This window comes from Pelodiscus sinensis, chromosome 3, assembly GCF_049634645.1.
Source record: "Pelodiscus sinensis isolate JC-2024 chromosome 3, ASM4963464v1, whole genome shotgun sequence".
Taxonomy (NCBI): Eukaryota; Metazoa; Chordata; order Testudines; family Trionychidae; genus Pelodiscus; species Pelodiscus sinensis.
In genome coordinates this window covers 11,160,547-11,177,026 of record NC_134713.1, presented here as the reverse complement: position 1 = coordinate 11,177,026, position 16,480 = coordinate 11,160,547, and the positions used below count along the sequence as shown (strand labels likewise).

At 39.4% G+C, this 16,480-nt stretch overlaps 1 protein-coding gene across 7 annotated transcripts in view; it reads left to right on the top strand.

Moving 5' to 3' along the window:
* The window catches only part of SUPT3H (SPT3 homolog, SAGA and STAGA complex component), a 426,525-nt gene that overhangs the window by 312,708 nt on the left and 97,337 nt on the right, over positions 1-16,480 (top strand). The gene's annotated exons all lie outside the window — the stretch shown is intronic.

Sequence of the window (16,480 nt, the reverse complement as noted above, 5' to 3'; positions counted from 1 at the left end):
ATGAGTTTAAACTGCTGTGTTTCTGACTTGGGAGTCTTATGCATACCTCTCTGCATTCACTTTGTTCTGATGTCAATAACAACAAAAGGTTCAGAATAACTGAGAATCAAGCCCTAACATTTACCTTATTTTTAAGCATCTTTAATAACCATGCAGTGATCAGCAAATGCCTAACAAACATTTGCTTATACCAAACTCACTGACTCTTGTCTCTAAAGTCGCATGGTAATTTGGTGGCAGTGCCACAAATAGGACCTAGCAGGCTAGTGCCCCATCCCTTGCTCAGGCATCTGGACACTCACACACATACCTATGTTTGGAATCATGTATCACTTGTGTACTGAATTCATACTGCAGCTTCCCAAAGAGTATTTGCATGTAATTTTGTAGCATGCTGATCACATGTAGTTGACTTAACTCAAGTCGGTGCTAGTTTTATTATTCATTTCAATGGGAGGAAGATCTGGTCCGCACTGTGTACATAGTAATCTGTAATATATTAAACAATTCATTTTAATAATGCGTTGCAGAAAATTTACTGAATGTAGCTCAGTGCACAGTGTGCAATAAATAGCAATCACTTCAGCACAGTTGGTTGAAACTATACTAAAGGTGCAGATTTATCAGACCCATCAATAAATACAAGAAGCTGGGGAAGAATAGAAACAGCTTTTGTAAAGAAAAATCATGCCTCGCCAGTTTATTAGAAAATTGGGCTGCAAACCACAGTGAACTCAAGTGATTAATGCATATCAAATTAATTAGATTTAAAAATCGATCCAATTAATCACAGTTTTACTCACAACATTAATAATAAAATACCCATTAAAATGTATTATATTTTAGGCGGGGATTACATTTTCAAATGTACCAATGTCATTTGCAACCCAGAATACAAAGTATACAGTGCTTACTTTACTTATTTTTATTACAAATATTTGCATTGTAAATTTTTTTTAAAAAATAGTAGTTTTGAATTCACTTGGTAGAAGTATTGTAGTTTCAGAGATGTAGCAATGTTTCTCTGTTTCATTAAAAAAAAAAAAAAAAAAACTCCAGTAGCACAGTTTATCAGATGCTGAAGAAGGAAAAAATTGATACAGAGAAGGCAGTGTGACACCAGTTCTAATTTAGTCAATAGGTGAAATCACTTTATCATGAGAAGTTGATAGAGTAATGGCTATTAGCCAAGACGCTCAGGGACCCAATATGGCCAAAGTAATAGAAGAAGAAGAAGAGGGAAAACAAATCTATAACACCTCTATATAAAATGTCTTCTTGTACAAATTTATAATTATACTTGGAGGACTTCTGTACAAAAACTTAAAAATTCTGCACACAATACATGTTGAAGCTCTCTAGTCTGGCACTCTCTGGTCCAGCAACATCTGTGGTCCAGGATGATTTTAGTTGGCCAGATGTCCACTTATCATGGGTGTGACAAAGTTTCCTGTGGTCCCATAAAGTTTGTTTACTGCCACCAGTCCTGGCTCTCAGTGTTCTGTGCTGTTATTTAGCTCTAATTTACCCCTATCAGTGTTCTAAGAGCCCAGTAAGCAGTGGAAGTGTTGGTAATGCTGCTAGACAATGTTGACCTCCTGTGGTCCGGCAAATTCTCTGGTTTGGCACTGTTCAGGTCCTTGGAGTGCCGGCCTAGAGGGTTTCAACTTGTATTTTAAAATTCTGCATACTTTATGTGTTCAAACAGTGCAACATAATCAAACTGGTTTCATTTATCTTGGTAATTTATTTAAACTACAGTATAATGGATGGAGAATGGGAAGCGGGAGCATTGGAAGAAATCCCCCAAATCTCTCTATCTAACAATAATGTAGCTAGAATTGACCCTTTACTTCTAGTTATTAGTCGACAAATATATGCAGCCATATTTTCAGTGTTACGTCATAGGAAACTGAAGAGAAAGTGAGGGCTGGGGATTCAAACAAGTTATGTTGACTACTGACCATCTATAAAGAGGGAAATAGCAAACAGTTCCAGGAGCACATTTTGATAGACATTTACTTTTCAGTCAAAAAAAAAAAAAGTATCCACTTCTTATCACTAAACCATCATAAGCATTTATAAGGCCATGTTGTCCTTTGCAATAAGGCTCCTTTACACACCACTCTGGCAACGTAAATGAATTTTAAAATGTTTACACCTATTTTATATTCTTGGGGGAATTCACTACGAACAATGGGAATAATTCACTAAACAGGCCAGCTGCTACTCTGGTCTCTGCCTGAGGGGACAGAGCCTGTACCACACCTACCTCCTCAGAAACACTCCAAAACTCTGCCCCTCAGTGTGACGTGCTGTAATAGCAAGTAAAAGGGTCAGACAGTCTCTTTCTCTCAGACTATGTCTACACTATGGGGCTTTATCAGAATGTGCCTACCTTTTTCTTGATCGTTTTTTCAGACGGGGCTTTGACATTCTACACTGGGCCAAATTTCGGGAAAAAATCCTCTTTCGGAAGAGCCCTTCTTCCTCGTGGGACGTGGAAGACAGGGCTTTCGAAAGAGCGCATCTGCTCTTCCACAAATAAAAGCGGAAGAGCAAACGCATTCCCTGGATGGAAAAATCCCATAGTCTAGACATAGCCTCAAAGACCTCTCATCCTTGCAGTAGTTTACATGTCTATTGGTTGTTCCAGGCACCCAAACTGATCTACCTGCATTGCTGGGGAGGAATGTCTAACTTGCTCCTGCAGCTTCCCTTTGCTTCCGCATCAGATGTCATTTTTCTGTAGGAAAACAAAGAGGTATGCCGGGGCCATGAGTTCTGTGCATGTGCCGTGATTCAAAATTCACCAGTAGTAACTTATAGCAAATTATTAAAGACTTAGTTTGGATCCTTCCTGAAAATTGCTTTGTAACCTTTCACCTTGTTTCTCTGGTTGAGGGTGCCCACTCTCCCCTCCTCCCTCCCCACCCCCCCACCGCCCCGCATGATGGTACTCCTCAATTCGTGAGGAGTAAGGGAAGTTGATGGGAGCATTTGCTGAGCAGACGGTACTGAAGGTTAAATTAAAGTACGTTGACTCCAGCTATGCAATTAATGTAGCTAGAGTTCCATATCATAATTTGACCTTCCAGGTATGCATGGATAAGACCTTAATGAGTGAAACTAGGCATAACTAGAGATGCATTTTTTTTATTTTTTCTTTGTTAACTTAGACTTTAGCTATATCTGCCTACGTGGCAGAGTTCTGTTGAGGAACATATTTACTTGTGACTCATGAAAACAATTTAGCACAATCTTAATAAAAACCCTGCATCTTTTAAAATGATTAGGAACATTCACTTTGGATGACAATCTTAAATCAAGAATATTTTATAATCTTAATTCAGATGGCACCCAATTGTAAGAGGTTTTTCCTGTTACAGAATCTTTCAAAACATCCATATGCTCTTACATGGTTATTGCTATTGATGCTTACAGTGATCCTATAATAATATTCATATTTTCATCCAGCTTGTCTCTTTGAATGTATTTTGTGTGTCATAGTGTTTTTGAAAAGAAAACCATGCTTTCAGAATTTGTTGACTTTTTCATTGTACTAAATTTGAATCCAGATTTGTTCATGAATAATAAGTCTTCGCAATCTTTATTGTGCCTTTATGTGGAGAAACAGTTTGACTGATCTCAGATGTCAAAGTGAAAAAAGCAGGCAGCTTGTCTTAGTTTAATTGAACTGAGGTGCATGCGCTTAGCTCCTGGGGTACGTCTAGACTACAGGCTTTTGTCGACAGAAGTTTTGTCGACAGATACTGTTGACAAAGCTTCTGTCGACAAAGAGTGTCTAGACTACAGCCAGTTCTGTCGACAAAGCAAGCCGCTTTGTCGACATGAGAGTGTAGATGCAAAAGACAGTGTAGATGCAATAATGCCTTCTGTCGACAGAACTCTGTTGACAAAAGGCGTTATTCCTCATACAATGAGGTTTACAGCCGTTGACAAAACTGCTGAGTTCTGTCGTCGTTATGTTGACAGAACTCAGCGGCAGTGTTGACGCAGATATAGTTTTGTCGACAAAAGTCCACTTTTTATCGACAAAACCCAGTAGTCTAGACACACTCTTGGTGGCTACACATATCAAGTGCCTGCATCTAAGGATAGAATTTGTTCAGCAGATATTAGTGTTGGTGCTAGACACTTAGCATGATTATGTTCTGTAAAACTGGCCTTATTGAATTCAATGTTCTGGTGACTCTCACACGTTTTTAAAAAAGGATTTTCTGTGTGTGAAAGTTGTACATTTTTTCACCAAATTAAAAATGTGTAAGATACATTTGTGCTGTCTTTACAGAAGTTAATGTTTGTTTTGCTACTGACTTTAGTGAAACCAGGATTTTCCCATAAACAAATGGCTGAATTCAGACTTCAGATATATGAAATCAGTGGAATTGCACTCAATTAGAGTGGCTTGAATGTGGTTTATTGTTAGAAAGTAAGTGTGATAGCAGTGGTCAGTATTATGATTTTAAAAAACATCAAACCTCACCTTATAAAAGGTGATTTGTATAATAACTCATGTGACTTGTATAGATTTCTGTGATTTGAATTCTTTGACTTTGAGCACACATATGTTGCCATTATATTTTGGAATTACTGTTACTATTACTATTGTGTTTAACACAGGTCTTCAAATATCTGTTTGCTCTCTTGAGTGCTTAATTATTTCTCCTTGGATTCCACCCAAAATTGGGATCTAAAATAAAACTTCTGAAAATGTCACAAGGAAGACAATAATAATAAGGGAACAAGAATTCCTGGGGGGTTTCATATTTAAAAATTTGTAATACATTGTAATTGTATATAGACTTAGGTTTGCATGAACAAAATGAGACATCACCTGACTTATTACCAACCTTCAGACCTTAAATGATTTTTTTTAGATACAGGTTTTATCGTGCAGTGAAAAAGAAATGTGTGTTAATTGTCTCCAAGTTTCAGTTTCTTACAGAGTCTGTCTCTGGAGTAGTTGTGTTAATATTAAACAGCAAGAGCACAAGTGACAGTTTTAGCCTCTGAGTGGAAGATAATAAAGAAAACACCATTGTGCAGAAAAAGAGCTTTTGTGTGCTGTATGTATCTCCCAGGCAATACTTTGAAGTTTATCCTAAATGACCAAAAGATTGAACTGTGGCCATGCTTTTATGGGTGATTGTTTAGAGTTGTTTATTTTTATCTGATATGGAAACTGATGTAAAAGTAGAAGAAGATTAGAAAAATGCTACTCAGCAAACATAAAGGTCTCTTGCATATTAACCTAGTATGTAGAGTTTTTGATGTATAGCCAATTGGAAACCACAGAAAAAAAAAGTTACAGCATCCTCAATCACAAAAGTAAAAAAGGTTGGTCTTCTTAATTTATTAGTGTGGTAATGAGCCACACATAATTTTATGTTGTTTGCTAGCATGGCTTATCCAATATTATTTAACAGCTTTTGGAAAACACTGGTAGAAATCAGTCATAAATTTAACACATGATTTACAACATACATTGAGATGTATTTAGGATTAGAGAAAAATATTTTCCTTGTGAAATCAAAGGTATTCTATGAACAGGAAATGTTTCATTTACAGGTTCCAGCTCCCTATTTCACACCAGAAGTAATACATTTAGAGAAGGAAATTTGAATCCAATATGGACCTATGTTCAAATACATTCAATATTTAGAGATTATATATGTATACTTGGCATACCCAATACCGAAGGAACAATGAGCATGTAACTTAAGTCATGTTGTATATATTCTTTAAACGTTGAAATTATACTTTATGGGGAAGAATACTTTTTGTTAGTTACAGGATTTATAAATTACTTATAAATTCTCTCAAAACTTTTCACATTGTCTAAACTTTGCTTGACAATAATCTTACTCCCATGAACGTTAAAATTAAATCAGATCGACAATTTTTAACAAACTATTTTTCGGTAAAATGTGTAGAGTCAGACACACATAAATACTTCAGAAATTCATGATGGTTTCCCCAGACTGTTTGGTAGGAAAGAAACCTAAAATAAAATAAAATTTTAAAAAATCTGAAAAAAAACCCAAAATATTTTGTTTCAGCTGTAGTCAACATTAGGACCTTAGTCCGAAATAACCCCCAAAATTTGAATTAGAAGCGGCGTGCACACTATCAGGCCCGTTATTCCTGAATAAGGGGCTGCAGAATTCAAACTCTGTACTCCTGCTTTCATCAGGGATAACATTGATTCTGAACTTATAAGTCCGAAATAATGTTAGTGTGGACAATCCGGTGCCACTAATTCCAACCAATGGCCTTCAGGAGGCCTCCCACATCTCTCCAGAATGCTTCCTGGGGCTCTGAGTCCAATGTAGCACCTCCACATTAATGGAGCCTGCCTTGGACTAATTTCAATGCTTCCCCATAGTGAGAACAGGCAAGTTCGAATTTGTTAAATTGGGAGTTCTTAAGGCAAATTTAGTAATTTTGAAATAATTTCCTAGTGTAGACATGGTCTTAGTGTTTTCTGTATGAAATGTTTTAATTTTTTAAATTTCAGAATGACTTTTTTTCAGACATTTTTGTTAATTTTATTTTTGAATTTTTTAAATATTCAAAACCAAATCTTTCATTTGACTGCTATTTATATTTTTTTTACTTTTCAATTTCCTGAAATTTTCAAAAGATTTCATTTTCTGTTTAACTCAAACATATTAACTTAGCTACACTGATTGGTGCATTGAAGGGGAGGAGAGGGGACAGCATCCCATGGCAGTGAGTTCCACAGGTTAATTGTACATTGTGTGAAAAATTATTTCCTCGTGTTTGTATTAAAACTGCTGCCTATTAATTTCATCGGGTGACCTTTGGGTTTTGTATTGTGGGAAAAAACTGACACACTTCACAATTCACTGTTTCCACACCATTCATGATTTTATACACCTCTGTTATATCCCCCCTTAATAATTTTTCCTTAAGCTAAACAGCCCTAATCTTTTTCCTCTGTCTTATACAGAAGTGTCTCTCTCTTTAAAAAAATGCATATACTGTATTCAAACTATCCTGTGATAACTCATAAAGAGTTACAGATTCAACACTCAACTATGACTCATATCAGATATAGTTTAAGGATTCTGACAAACATCATGTCATTCACACAGACAGCAACTTCTTTCTTAAGGAACTTCAGTACTTCATAACCAATTGTACAAGTGGAAAGATTGTGCGGAATGCTGATCTTTCACAATAATATATGCATTTTAAGTGTCTGCTTTTCCTTTCAGCTCCTCTGAAAATCATCCCTTAAAAATTTAAATTCTGTAAATCAATTTTATGTTTCTGAAAATTCATGTTTACTGTACACATTTATTAAAATTGAGATTGTCTCATTATACCAGAGTGAAGATATTAGGGCAAAACGCCTATGTAAGCTATCCCTACAAGAAAGCCGGGCCAAAACAGCATGACATCAAAGATCTAAAGATTGTTGTATGGACTCACTCAAACTAATGGATAGCACAGAATGTACAATATGTTTTATAAGGCAAGGGTAAGGAAGATAACAAAGAATTGCCTGTATATTTTGTACTTTATGGCCAAACTTGCAGTAAGTTTTATCCCAACATCCATCTATCCATTCCAAAGTGACATTATTATTTTCCATATAAAATCCTGAGAATGTTTAATCTTTTTGAAGGCTTACTCCTTAAACCTCTTTTTCTTTGCAACCACTTACATTAAAAGTTGTTTTAAGAAGACCAAGTCCATTTTTTCTTTGAAATTTAAATAATGAAAAGCCCCAGATAACATTTCCAAGACAGATAGGATTTGCATTGTATTTTCAACATACTTCTGCTAATTCTATGCCATTGGGCTACATTACAGTCTCTCTTCCCCCCCAGGTGAACAACTTTTCAGATTTGATATGTGAGATCTCACAAGTACAGTAGATGTCACTGCACTGGTTCTAGTACCCTAAAAGAAAACCACTCTGTTAGAACATTACTGGCAAATGGCACACATTTTCAGACACCAATGTCTGAGGCCATGAGGCATTTGTTCTTTTAAAATAAATGCCTCATTTTCTCCTTTTACTTCATAGAAATTCCAGCCAACACAGGGCAAAGCTTTTTTTCTTTTTAGTACATTCCTAGCACCTTTGAAGCTACACAATGAAGAGATCTTTGGAAATAAGAACTCCTGACACCATAGAAATATGCAAGTAGTTTGTGAAGCCAGCAATTTCATCACAAATGTTGCCAAACACCGAGGAGGGAGGTGTCCCAGTGGTGGTACGTACATTTTTGAAAATCATGTTTCACTGTAGCAGTTACTTGATAAATTTCCTCCAAACACTAAAAACTTACCAAATTAGGTGTAAATTCCTAGTGTAGATCAGGCCTAAGATAACATCTGGCCTTTTACCATCACAAACAAAATTTTTGTCTGCATATGCCAACTGTAAAATCTTTCAAATGAAATAAAAATAAAATTATTTTTCATCCTAGGTAGTAGGAGACAACAGGTAATGCTATACCTTTTTTTCTTTTGGTCTTCCTGTTTAGTTCTTCATACTGAAAGTAAGATACAATGCAACACATTTTTTAAAGAGTCCGTATACATTTACAGTGTGAGCTCCTATCCGCTGCAGCCTTCAACAAGTTCCAAGGAAAGCATACAGAATATTTTAATTGTGCTGTATGCCAAATCATTCAGCTTAACCGCTTTGAATGACTAATACAAAGTGGATGGTCACTGTCTTAAGTTGGTTTTTATTTTCCTTCAGATAAACCATTCGGAAAGTGTCACCCACGTCATTCCTTGTACCTGAGTCCAGAAATGAAACAAAATACATCAACCTGCAATGGTTTGTAGCGAGCCTATCTCTAGGGTTTCATAGCTTTCACACTTCAGTTAAGCCCCACCAAGCAAATGTATTTTTATACTGGAGCCAGAAAGTCTTTTGTTTTTTTGGAGGTACTTGCTACCTTTCCCTTGGAACAGAGTGAGGAGACTTCCCCCTGGAGCACTGCATTTCTTAGAAAAGTATGTGTTGTAGGGACTGTAGCCACAAAAACAAAGGTGGCAGGAAAAAGCAAGTCTGTGTATGCACTGGAACATATTAACATTGCTTATAAAAATAACACTTTACAAGCTTTCTACAACTTCTGTAATCTCAAATTTTGTTTTCTTTACATGTGACTACCTATGGGTAAGTTCCAGAACTTGTGGACTTGCACAGAAAAGTTTCTTCCTCCTCCCCATCCCCTCACTATTTTTATCTTGTCATGTTAGTGATTCTATGGTTAGGGTTAGCAAATGTAGCATTTTTAGGTAAACATGGAGATGCTGGAATCCTAAATGGATAAACAGTGGAGTTCTGATACTAGACTATTTTAAAAGAAAAACATTTTGCATCTCACCTATTTATAGATGTTATGAAGAGCTATATTAGAGGTGGAATGACAAACTATATCCTCTGAGATGTAGTCTGGAATAACCACTCAGATTTGCAGGAGTGTGAAATAAGAGCTGTTAAAAAGGTGTAGGCCCTAGTTTTATTATAACTCTAGTGACATGATGTCATATTAACTTTTATATGAGAGAAGAATACTGTGTATTAAATAATATATGGTATATGAATGAAGGGTATTTTAAGTAAACTGTTGTTAATACCAGAAGATCATTTTATGCAGGCTTCTTCTAGGAAAGAGAAAAAGTAAAGGAAAATGTATTGTTTCAGAAGTGGTAGGTACTGTACTTTTACCATGAGGGAAACATAATTATTCACTTCGTAGGTGAGAGCTGAAAATGAAGTCTAGAATAGGGAACTTTCATGCAACTTACCTGTGGAAAGTTAGAAGAAAACAAAATTGAAACGGGTCCTATTTGTCTGTTTATGATATAAACATTTCAATGTATATAGAGTTGCCAACCCTTCTCCTTTCTCTTGGAGTCTCCTGGAATCTCACCCTGTCTGCCAGAGGCTACTTCAGACAAACCAGGAGATTTTGGGCACTAACAGTCTAGTGCAGCAGTGGAGCTAAGATTCCCTTACTTACCTTGGCTCCACACCACTCCCAAAAGTGGCCAGCTCTGTTCCTTCAGCTCCCGGGATAAGGGTCACTGTACATTGCCCCCTCCTTGAGCACCAACTCCTCAGCTTCCATTGGCCAGGAACTGTGGAGACAGTGCCTGTAGGCAGTGGCACACAGAGACTTCTTGCCCTCCGCCTCCCAACTCCGGAGCAGCTGCCAGAGGTAAGCATCTTTTACTTTTGAAAGCTGCCCAAAGTAAGCATCAACTACCTCCCAGAGCCTGTGCTCCCTCCCTCACTCCAACCCACTGCCCCAGGCCCGAGCCTGCATCCAAACTCCCTCCCAGAGCCCAACCCGTCACCCCCTCTCATAACCAAACTCTCCCAGAGCCTGCAGTCTTCATCTCCTCCCTAACCCTCTGCCCCAGCCTGGTGAAAGTGAGTGAGGGTGGGGGGAGAGCAAACGATGGAAAGAGGATGAGGTGAGTGCGGGTGGGGCTTCAGAGAAGGGGCGGGGCAAGGACATGACCTCAGGGAAGAGACAGTGAAGGGGGAGGGGCAAGGGTTTGTGGGATTAGACAGATACCCTAATGTATGAAGAAACCTGCATTCTCTTCAGTAGTAGAGCTCTTGTGAGACCTGCATCAGAGAATTTTCAGGTTTCACCTGGTCCCTGATCTTTCTAAGGAAATACAATCTGAAAGCATACCAACAATTTGCCTGTTTGATTACCATAGGTTGTTGCTGTCCCATAACTGCTCTCAGGTTCAGTTTATGAGGCTGATCATGGACTTGTGGTCTTGCTGCTGTATGTTACAGGAACTGTGGGGTGCTAGATGCTGTTGGACATAAAGCCTGTGATTTTGTGTTGAAGTGTCACTGTTGTATATCCCAAGGTGATGTGGTTATGCTAGATTTATTTTTTCTTTTTGAATTCAGTGGTGTGGCAGCAGGAATTTTTCCTGTCTTGTAACCTCTCATATACATCTTTTTTTCCTTGTCTATTTATTTTCCTATGTACACAAGGAAGCTGCCAATGGTTATTCAGACAAAGTTACTAATTTACCTCTTTGTGCCTGAGTAACAGTTCTTGTTTACCAGTCTTGCTCTGGGCTACATTGTGAAGGTTGTCCATTTATTACGTGTTCAAGACTCCCTGTAACTGTCTTGTGTTGAATGAGTGTGTGATCTTGGTACATGATTTGACCTGCATAACCTATAGATACGTCAAACACAAGTAAATAAAGTTGGAACCATTTGAACTACTGGGCATACAGAATCTAATGGATAATTACTGTTAATTCACACCAAGGCATTTACTGATGTATATTTTTCAGAAGAAACTACTGTTTATTTACAGCAGGAACTAAAGAAGCCGAATCTAGTTAGTTTAACCAGCAGAGATGTAAGAGGTTACATAGGAAGATGTCTGATAGGAGACAGCTTGTTGTTGTGGCAAAACAAAGCAGAATCCAATGGCAGGAAGCTAAAGCTAGAGTAAATCAGAGTATGTATACGGTGAATTATTTAAAAATGAGGGTAATTATTAACTAGGATGTGACAAATCCTCTATTATTAGATGTTTTTCTAAAAGGAATGCTGTCACTCAACCAGAAATTGTGGGCTTGATGTTAGAATCAGTTGGTGAAATTCTATAGCTTGCATTATAAAGCTCAGACCAGGTATTGTAATGGTTTCTTAAAATGTGTGACTTAACATGGAAGTGGTAAAGTGTCCTCCAGAATAAATCACTGTTACAGTATCATTACAAGAAGTACTGAGCTGGAACACATGTTAAAATAATTTTTTTAGACAATAAGAAATAATACTAAAATCATGCTTATGCATTTGGGTAGAAAGAGGAGCAGAAATGGAAAGAAATTTTGTAGCAAAGTCTTCAGCTCTCAGTCCTTGACTAAATCATAGAGATGGAAGAAACCTTGAGAGGTTATCACATCCAGCGAGAAATCTGAAACAGCAATTGCTCCAAAATGTAAACCCACACAGACAGAACAGAGGAGGTGAAGGAAAGACTGTTACACAGCAAAGGAACTTAGAGCATAAAATAATGAAACACAACAACATCTGTCCTTGCAGTTAGGTCTCACAAAAGAGAATAAATATGAGGCATTAAACGTTAACACTAAAAATTCCCTACAAGTCAGAGTGACTGAAGAGACAACGAACACCTGGATATTTTTCTAGTCATTTTGGTGACAAAAAAAAATTAATCGCTAATATCGAACATGTTCACAGAACTCCACATAGACATACAGTCGCTGAACTACTCTTGAAGAAGCTGACTGTGCAAACAGCTTCATTGAGAACTTGTTTTAGAACAGGTGGCTACTTTTTGTATGTTTTTGGGGGGGGAGGCAAGTCGGGCTTTCCTGTGTATAATACAAGCAGTCCAAACTGCTTATGGTGCAACTGCCTGCACTTAGATGACTAGCCTGATGTTTTTTCTAGTCAGTATGTAACCCACACATCTTCTGGGTGTGGTGTACTTTCCCATTTAGTGGCACTTACACCACTTACACAGAGAAAGAATGAGTGTGCTCTACAGCCTTACCTGAGAGCCGGCTAGCTTTTAGTTCAGGTGACATGGTTCCAGGTTCAGTCCTATCTATCAGCGTTACAATTGCACAAGAACTGTTGCTGCAAATTCCTGCATACACTGCTACCATTCCAAGCCATAATCCGAGACAAAAGTTTCCAAAAGTGTGAAGAGCTGTTCCCCTATAGCACACTCTGGCAATCACCAACGAAACAGAAACTCCTCTTGGAGTTTTTTGTCATTTTCAAATTTTATGTGTGTCAGCCTCTGAGTAGCACCTGATACATTTGTTATTTCATTAAGTTGAATGGGGGGGAGAAAAGGACTTCACTTGATTTTAGCAATCACTTGTTCAGTGTCGTCATTTGCCATATTTGCCTGGCAATAGTGTCGTTAGACAGGGGAATCAAATCAAGTTGAATCACTGCACCTTGCCCCAACATAATCAAAACCATTTTCTTGGCACGTGGCAAAAAAACCTTTTCTCCAATAGTGTGTGGTTTCCCAGTTTTAGTTATCCAATGTGACACATCAAAAGATGCCTCAAGGGTTTTCTCATTTGTGGAAGCTGCTGTTCTCAGTACTGTTTTCTGGCCCTGTAGCGCACTCAGTTTTTGCTTAAAAAAAAAAATCAAGTGGTTTTGTTTGAAGAGAACTGTGCCATATCTGCAAGTGCCATAACATTTTAGAAGGTCGTAAGCTATCCTTTGCCGGAACTTCAGTATACACCAGACACTGTGGTCGTGGGTACTTCTCAAAACCAGTCCATGTAAATCCATATTCCAAATGTTTCACATCATATTTGTGGTATCTTGGTTTTTTACTGCTGTTAGAATCCTTTCTGTCAATACTTCTTTGGCTGTGAGTGGCAATCAGCTCCCCACTTTTCTCCAATTTTCTTCAGAAAACGATCCTTTGCTAAATGTGTATCTGCAGTAAATTTTCAAACTGGCTTCAACTGCAACATGCTCAATCAGTTCCTAGATAATCGTTTCAGAGTTCTGAGAGGCATATGCCTGAGAAAAGAAGTGGTGAACAGGGCCAGCATTACAGGGTGGCAAGCAAGGCAATTGCCCAGTGCCTCACACTATAGGGGATCCCTTGAAGCTAAGTTACTCAAGCTTTGGGTTCAGCCCTGCATGGGCGGCTAAGCACCAGCTTCAACTTTCTGCCCTGGGCCCTGGCAAATCTAACACCATCCCTGGCAACCTCCTTAAAATGAGCTCATGACCCACTCTTTGTGAACTGCTGATCCAAACTATTTTTAAAAGCCTCGAAAGCCTGAGAATTCACACCTCCTGAGGCAATTTGCTCCAATGCTTAAGTCCCTTGATAGGAAGTGTTTCCTAACGTATAGTCCTAACCTCCCATGCTGCAAATCAAACCCGTCAATTCTTATCCTAGCCACTGAGGTTAACAAGAACAATTTTCCACCCTTCTCCTTGTAAAAACTTTTTATGTGCTTGGAAACTGTTGTCATGTACCCTCTCAGCCTTCTCTCCAGACTAAACAAGCCCATTTTATTAAATCTTTCACTGTCGGTCATGTTTGCTTAGACCTTTAATCTTTTTTGTTACTGTCCATTGAACTTTTTCCAATTTGTCCACATCTTTCCTGAAATGTAGCTTCTGAAATGGAAACATTATTCCAGTTGAGGCCTTATCAGTGCAAAGTAAAGTGGAAGACTTACTTCTTGCATCTTACTGAGAATACCACTGCTAATCCATCTCAGAATTATGTTCGCTTTTTTTTCCTGCAACAGTGTTTTAATGTTGATTTATTTTTAGCTTGTGATTCACTATGCTTCCTAGAGCTGTGTCTACACTCACATGTTTTGTAACCAAAAATTGCCATTTGGTGACAAAACAGAGTGTTCACACTTCACTGCAACTTTTGTCAGGGAAAACATCCCGTTTCAGTGACAAAACACTTTCACCTTTGCGAGAGACTTTTCTTTTCTTTTCCCCTCCCTTTATTGTAAAATGCCAGTATGGATTCTGCTGTTTGTTTTGTCAAGAAAACTGGCTTCTGCCAGTATCCCACAATGCCAGCCCTGATAGCTGTGCTTACTGTTTTGTGATCTCTGCTGCCCTGCAACCATGCTCTCCTCCCCTTTCAAAGCTCCAGGAAGTGTCTGACAGCTGAGCAAGGGGAACAAACAAAAAACAAATAATTGGAGTGCTCCTGTTCTGCCCTGCTAGGAACACAGCAGCGGGCAGACTGCATGGAAAGCTCACAGAGCTATGTGGGAATGCCAAGATGCTCAGGAAGCAACTTTGCCTTCCCATAACACTGAACTGTGGGATGCTTACCCATGTTGCTTTGCTCTGTCTGTTGTCAAGGTGCTAGCAACATGGCCATGAAATGCCAACAATGGGAGGCAGAAAAACCGATTTGACCAGTTTTTCACTTTTGGCAACATTTGCATATCGACTGCACTTTTGTCACCAAACCTTCATAGTGTTCCCAGAGCCTAGATCCTTCATTGGACTACTTCTTCCTAGGAGTCATTTCCCATTTTATACGTGTGCAATTAACTGTTCCTTCCTAAGTGGATTACTTTGCATTTGTCCTTATTGAATTTCATCCTATAGATTGCACCTCTCTTGTCTGGGACTCTCTGGTCTGGCAACATGTGTGGTCCAGCAGGCCCATGGATGTTGCTGGACCAGAGAGCACCTGGACCAGAGAACCCCAGCAATTGTGTGTCCAGAGACCTGGAGAGGAGCCAGGGCTGGCAGCGCAGCCTGCCCAGAGGTTTAGAGCTTGGCATTCGGAGCCAGCCCAGCCCTGGCGGGGGTGTGGAGCCTAGTGTCTGGATCCAGGGCCAGACCAGCAGTGCAGTCCCAATGGGGGCAGTGGCCCAGGGGCAGGGATCCTGGCAACCAGAGCTGGCGAGCAGAAGGGAAGCCAAAATGGCGTCCAGACCAGCAGTGGAGCCGGATGGAAGCATGGTGCCCAGAGGGGAGCCCGACCGGGTCTGCTGCTGATGCCAATGGCGTGCGAATTAGCCACCCCAAGAGTGACACTGAGGGTATGTCTACATTACCCTCCTAGTTTGAACTAGCGGGGTAATGTAGGCATACCGCACTTGCAAATGAAGCCCGGGATTTGACTTCATTTGCATAAACTGGGTGCCACCATTTTTAAATCCCTGCTCGTTCGAACCCCGTGCCGCGCGGCTACATGCGGCACGAACTAGGTAGTTCGGACTAGGCTTCCTAGTCCGAACTACCGTTACTCCTCATTCCACGAGGAGTAACGGTAGTTCGGACTAGGAAGCCTAGTCCGAACTACCTAGTTCGTGCCGCGTGTAGCCGCGCGGCACGGGGTTCGAACGAGCAGGGATTTAAAAATGGCGGCGCCCAGTTTATGCAAATGAAGCCCGGGAAATTCAAATCCCGGGCTTCATTTGCAAGTGCGGTATGCCTACATTACCCTCCTAGTTCAAACTAGGAGGGTAGTGTAGACATACCCTGACTGAAGCGCTGGTGTGGACAGTGCTATGTCAATGTGAAAGCTTTTCCCAACAACATACCAACATACTCATTGGAGATGTATTAATTAAGTTGACGGGAGACCTCTCTCCTGTCAGCTTAGAACTGCTGTACTAGAGAAGTTACAGTGGCACAGCTGCATTGGTGCAACTGCACTTCTGTAAGCTCTCTAATGTAGCCATAGCCTCAGTTAGACAAGATGCTAAGCCTCTACACAAGTACGTGTTTAACATGAAGCACACAGTGGGCCTACTCACTGACTTAAATGTGTATTTCCCTGAGTCAGTGTCAGAGTATATAGCTCCTTGCAAGCTTGAGCCCTAAGTGCTGTTCTGCATAAGGAACAAATATAAGCAAACTTCTGGAATCAAAATTCTTGCTCTTACCATTGTCAAATTTTACCCATGA